Genomic DNA, 5,723 nt, shown 5'->3' with positions numbered 1-5,723 from the left:
CTTCCTAGGGTGTGTGGCCTGCCTCCAGTATATAAATGGATATTCTAGCAAGGCTGTTACTCTGGATCCTGCATCCAGCTCATCATCATCTCACCTCCTATTCTTAGGACTTGAGCTAGCAGCTTACCTGTCAATCTTGGAATTAGTCAGCCTCCACAGGGTGTGAGCCAGCAGCTGCCATCTTACCTGCTGATCTTGGATTCATCAGCCTACATAGCCTGTGAGCTAGTAGCCTGCTGTCTGACTTGATGATCTTGGATTCACCAGCCCCTGCAGATACATGAGTCAGGAAAAGCCTCCAGCCTGATGCCTGACCCACAGACTGGGACTTGCCAGCCTCTACAACTGCGTGAGACATTTTCTTGAGGTAAATCTCTCTCTCTCTCTATCTATCTATCTATATACACTTCACTGGTTTTGTTTCTCTAGAGAACTGAACCTAAGACATCTGGTCCTGAGAGTGGCTCTAGAGAAACAAAATTATAAGGATGAGTTTTGTAAATTGGTTATAAGTTATTAAAGATGTTGATAACTCTGCTTCTAGTAGTAAAGAGGGAACTGTTAATCCATGGCATGAAGTAGCAATAGAAATATGCAAAGTTCACTACCAATAGATCAAGTATTGGTGAGAGGTAAGTCTCTGGGTGATCACATGTTTGATACTTTTCTGCAATTTTGTCAAAATGAGAAGAATAAGGAAGCTGGTTGGTAGGTCCTACTTTTGTTAGACAAAGTGGTGAAAGAAAGAGATGAGCTCAGGGTTTCAGAGACACAGCTCAAGTGCCACATAAATGACCTCAAATTTGCCACTTGGCCCAAAAAGAAAGCCTTGTTTCTAGTAGTAACAGAGATGATATTGCCAAAAACCAAGCCCAGAGTCTTATCGTAAGACTGGCTGAATTACAGCACCAATTAAATTCCCAACCTCGAATGGTGTCTAAGTTAAAGTGATGGCATATATTGGGAACAAATGGGATCCTGAAACTTGAGATGGGTACATAGGGGCACATAATCAGGAAGCTGAGCACCTAAATTCCATTGAATCACTCTTGCCAACAGAACCAACCCTCTCACTTGAATCTGAAGAGATTACTCCATCTTTGTCTGCTAAACCACCCTCTCCAGTAAAACCATTAGCCCTTCAACTCCCATTTACCCAACTGTGTCTGAAGGCTTTTTCTGAAATATCATCTGGTGCTATGCCTAAGGCATTGCCTGGGAAGGCACCTGAGTCATTGCCCAGGGCATCACCTGAGGATGATGCCTTAAAAGACATTGCTGAATGTTCTCAGAACACATCCCCACCACCCATTTTTGCTTCTATACCTGTAACTAGACCTAAGTCCCAGCAAGTCCCAAAAGGTGAAGTACAAAATGTGACCCAGGAGGAGGTATGCTACACTCCAAAAGAACTGCCTGACTTTTCTAATATGTACAAACAGAAACCTGGGGAATGTATGCCAGAATGGCTGTTAGTGTGAGATATGGTAATGGTGTGAGATAATTGTGCAAGGAACATAAAGTTGGATTGAAAAACCAAACTCACTGGCATCAAGTCAATTTCGACTCACAGTGACTGTATAGGACAGAGTAGAACTACCCCATAGGGTTTCCAAAGAACAGCTGGTGGATTTGAACTGCCAATCTTTTGGTTAGCAGCTGAGCTCTATAACCACTGTGCAACGAGGGCTTCAAAGTTGGAGCAGTCTGAGTTTATTGATAAGGGCCCAATAAGCACAGATTCTCTTCATTCAATGTTTCAGCTTAAGAGGTTAGGAAATGATCTAATGTGGTTGGTTTGCTGAGGCATGGATTATGCATTGCCTTACACTAAAATCAAGTTGAAGTAGCAGACCTGCCTTGGTATACTGTAGAAGAAGGTATCCAAAGGCTTAGAGAAAGTGGCACGTAGAGTGGATTTATCAGGTTAGACCGATAGACCCACACATGGAGTGGTCAGAGGACCCACTTTCACCACAACCATGAGTGTCTCAGTCATCTAGTGCTGCTATAACAGATATACCACAAGTGGATAGCTTTAACAATGACATAGCTATTGTTATTCTCTCATAGTTTAGGAAGCTAGAAGTCCGAATTCAGGGTACCAGCTCCAGGGGGAAGACTTTCTGTCTCTCTTGGCTCTGGGGCAATATCCTTGTCATCAATCTTCATCTGCTCTAGGAGCTACTAAGCGCAGGGACCCCAGGTCCAAAGGATGCATGTTCCTGGCTTTACTTTCTTGGTTGTATGAGGTCCCCCTGTCCCCGCTTGCTTCTCTCTTTTATATCTCAAAAAAGATTAAAACACAGCCTAATCTTGTAGATTGAGTCCTGCCTCATTAACATAGCTGCCTCTAAACCTGCCTCATTAACATCATAGAGGTAGGATTTACAACATATTTGTCATCACATCAGATGACAAAATGGTAGACAGTCACACAATACTGAGAATCATGGCATAGCCAAGTTGACACACATTTTGGGGGGACACAATTCAATCCATGACAATGAGGAACAAATTTGTGAAGGGGGGTCCAGCATCCTTGAAGGCTGCTGTGATTGCTATTTTATATAAGTCAGATTAAGACAGTGGGAACTGCCCTAACTGAATTAAGACACCTAACTACAATGGGGCTGAATAGACCTCATGGTGGTAGGGGCCAAGTGGTGGCACTCAGTCAACAAAGACAAGGTGGGCGTGGTTACCATAACAGACAGCAGAGTCAAAGCAGTAATCAGAATAGTCTGACTTGCATGGACTTATGGAGTTGGCTACTTAGTCATGGTGTCCCTAGGAGTGAAATAGTTAGGAAATCTATGAAATATTTACTTGATCTGTACAAGTGGAAGAATTCTAGTCAACTGAATGGCAGTCTACCTCAAACCATGAGAATAGAGAGTCAGGGCCCCTCAATCAATTCCCAGACTTGAGCCAGTTTACAGACCCACAACCCCTTGAATGAAAGGGAGGCCAGGTCCGTTTAGGAAGGATCTAACTGCACTTCCAAAAATTTATAGTGTTACTGTCATGGATTGAATTGTGTCCCCCCAAAAATGTGTGTAGCACCTTGGCTAGGTCATGATTCCCAGTATTGTATGATTGTGTTATCTGATGTGATCTCCTCATGTGTTGTAAATTCTATCGTTGTGATGAGGTTATACTGATGAGGTTGATAAGATTAGTGTCTTAATGCAATCTCTTCTGAGATATAAAAGAGAAAGGTGACCAGAGATACATGAGAACCTCATACCACCAAGAAAGCAGTGCTGGGAGCAGAGCGCATCCTTTGGACCTGAGGTTCCTGCACAGAGAAGCTCCCAGATCAAAGGAAGACTGATAACTTGGACTTTCCTCCAGAGCCGACAGAGAGAGAAAGCCTTCTCCTGGAGCTGATGCCCTGATTTTGGACTTGTAGCCTACTGGACTGTTAGAGAATAAACTTCTGTTTGCTAAATCCATCCACTTGTGGTATTCCTGTTAGAGCAGCACCAGATGACTGAGACAGTTACCTTTCACTCAGCCTTCCCCAAAGGGATCTATGGTCTTTTATGAGAGTGACTGTTCACTGGGGAAAAGGAAACAATCAGACTTTTCAGGGATTACTGGATACTGGCTGTGAAGTGACACTGATTCAAGGAGACTCAAAACATCACTGTGGCCCACCAGTCATAGTAGGTGTGTATGAAGGTCAGGTTATTAATGGATTCTTAGCTTACGTTCAGGTGACAAGGTCCGCTGGGTTCCTGAACCCATCCTGTAGTGATTTCCTCAGTTCCAGAACTCATAATTGGAACAGATATACTCAGCAACTGGCAGAACCCCTACATTGGATTCCTGACAAGTGGAGTAAGGGCTATTACGGTAGAAAAAGCCAAGTGGAAGCAATTAGAACTGCCACTACCTAGGAAAACAGTAAACCAAACGCAATACTGTATTCCTGGAGGGATTACAGAGATGACTACCACCATCAAGGACTTGAAGGATGCAGGGGTGTTGATTCCCACCACATCCCCATTCAACTCGCCTATTTGGCCTGTGCAAAAAACAAATGGATCTTGGAGAATGACAGTTGATTATAAAAAATTAACCAGGTGGTGACTCTAGTTGTAGCTACCGTTTTAGTCGTGGTTTCATTGCTTGAGCAAATTAATATAGCTCCTAGTACCTGGTATGCAGCTATTGATCTGGCTAATGTCTTTTTCTCCATACCTGTTTCAAAGGACCACCAGAAGCAGTTTGCCTTCAGTTGGCAAGGTCAGCAATACACCTTCACTTTCCTACCTCAAGAGTATATCAACTCTCTAGCCCTGTCATAATTTAGTCTGCAGGGACCTTGATCACCTTTCTCTTCCACAAGATGTCACACTGGTCCGTTACATTGATGACATTATGCTGATTGGACCTAGTAAGGAAGAAGTGTCTATGACTGTGGACATACTGGTAAAACATTTGCATGATAGAGGGTGGGAAATTAATCCCACAAAAATTCAGGTGCCTTCCATCTTTGTGAAATTTCTAGGGGTCCAGCGGTATGGGGCATGTCAAGATATTTCTTCTAAAGGGAAGGATAAGTTATTCCATCTGGCCCCTCCCACAACTGAAAAGGAGGCACAATGCCTGGTGGGCCTCTTTGGATTTTTAAGGCAATATATTCCTCATTTGGGTGTGCTCTGGCCTATTTATCAAGTGACTTGAAAAACTGCTAGTTTTGAGTGGGGCTAAGAACAAGAGAAGGCTCTGCAACAGGTTCAGGATGCCATGCAAGCCATTCCACCCCTTGGGCCATATGATTTGGATGATTCAATGGTGCTTGAAGTTGTCAGCAGCAGACAGAGATGCTGTTTAGAGTCTTTGGTAGGCCCCTATTGGTGAATCACAGTCCAGACCCTCAGGATTTTGGAGCAAAATCCTGACATCCTCTACAGATAACTACTCTCTTCTTGAGAAATGGCTTTTGGTTTGTTACTGGGCCTTAGTAGGGACTGAACGCTTAGCTCTGGACTACCAAGTTACCATGCAGCCTGAGCTGCCATCATGAACTGGGTTCTGTCTGACTAACAGAGTCATAAAATCATATGTGCACAGCAGCACTCCATCATTAAATGGAAGTGGCATATATGAGATCAGCCCTGAGCAGGACCTAAAGGGACGAGTAAGTTGCATGAAGAAGTGGTCCAAATGCCCATGGTCTCCACTCTTGTCACATTACCTGCCCTTTCCCTGTCTACACCTATGGCCTCAGGGGGTGTTCCTTATGATCAGCTGACTGAGGAAGAGAAAACTCATGCCTGGTTTACAGATGGTTCTGTGTAACAGGGAGGCATCACTTGAAAGTGGACAGCAACAACCCTACTGGGACCTCTCTAAAGGACAGTGGTGTAGAAAAATCCTCCCAATGGGCAGAACTTCGATCAGTGCACCTGGTTGTTTACTTTGCTTGGAAGGAGAAATAGCCAGATGTGCTATTGTCTGAATAATGAACTGTGGCCGGTGATTAGGCTGGATGGTCAGGGACTTGAAAGAATATCACTGTAAAATTGGTAACAAGGAGATATGGGGAAGAAGTCTGGGGCTAGACCTCTCTGAATGGGACAAAGAAGTGAAGACATTTTTGTTTCATGTGAATGCTCACCAAAGTGTGACCATGACAGAGGAAGATTATAACTATCAAGTGGAAACTGGTCATTCTCTTTCCCCATCAACTCCCATCAATGCCAATGGGC

Source organism: Trichechus manatus, unplaced genomic scaffold (assembly GCF_000243295.1).
Source record: "Trichechus manatus latirostris isolate Lorelei unplaced genomic scaffold, TriManLat1.0 scaffold00059, whole genome shotgun sequence".
In the NCBI taxonomy this organism is placed as follows: domain Eukaryota; kingdom Metazoa; phylum Chordata; class Mammalia; order Sirenia; family Trichechidae; genus Trichechus; species Trichechus manatus.
Note: the sequence above shows the minus strand (reverse complement) of the source record.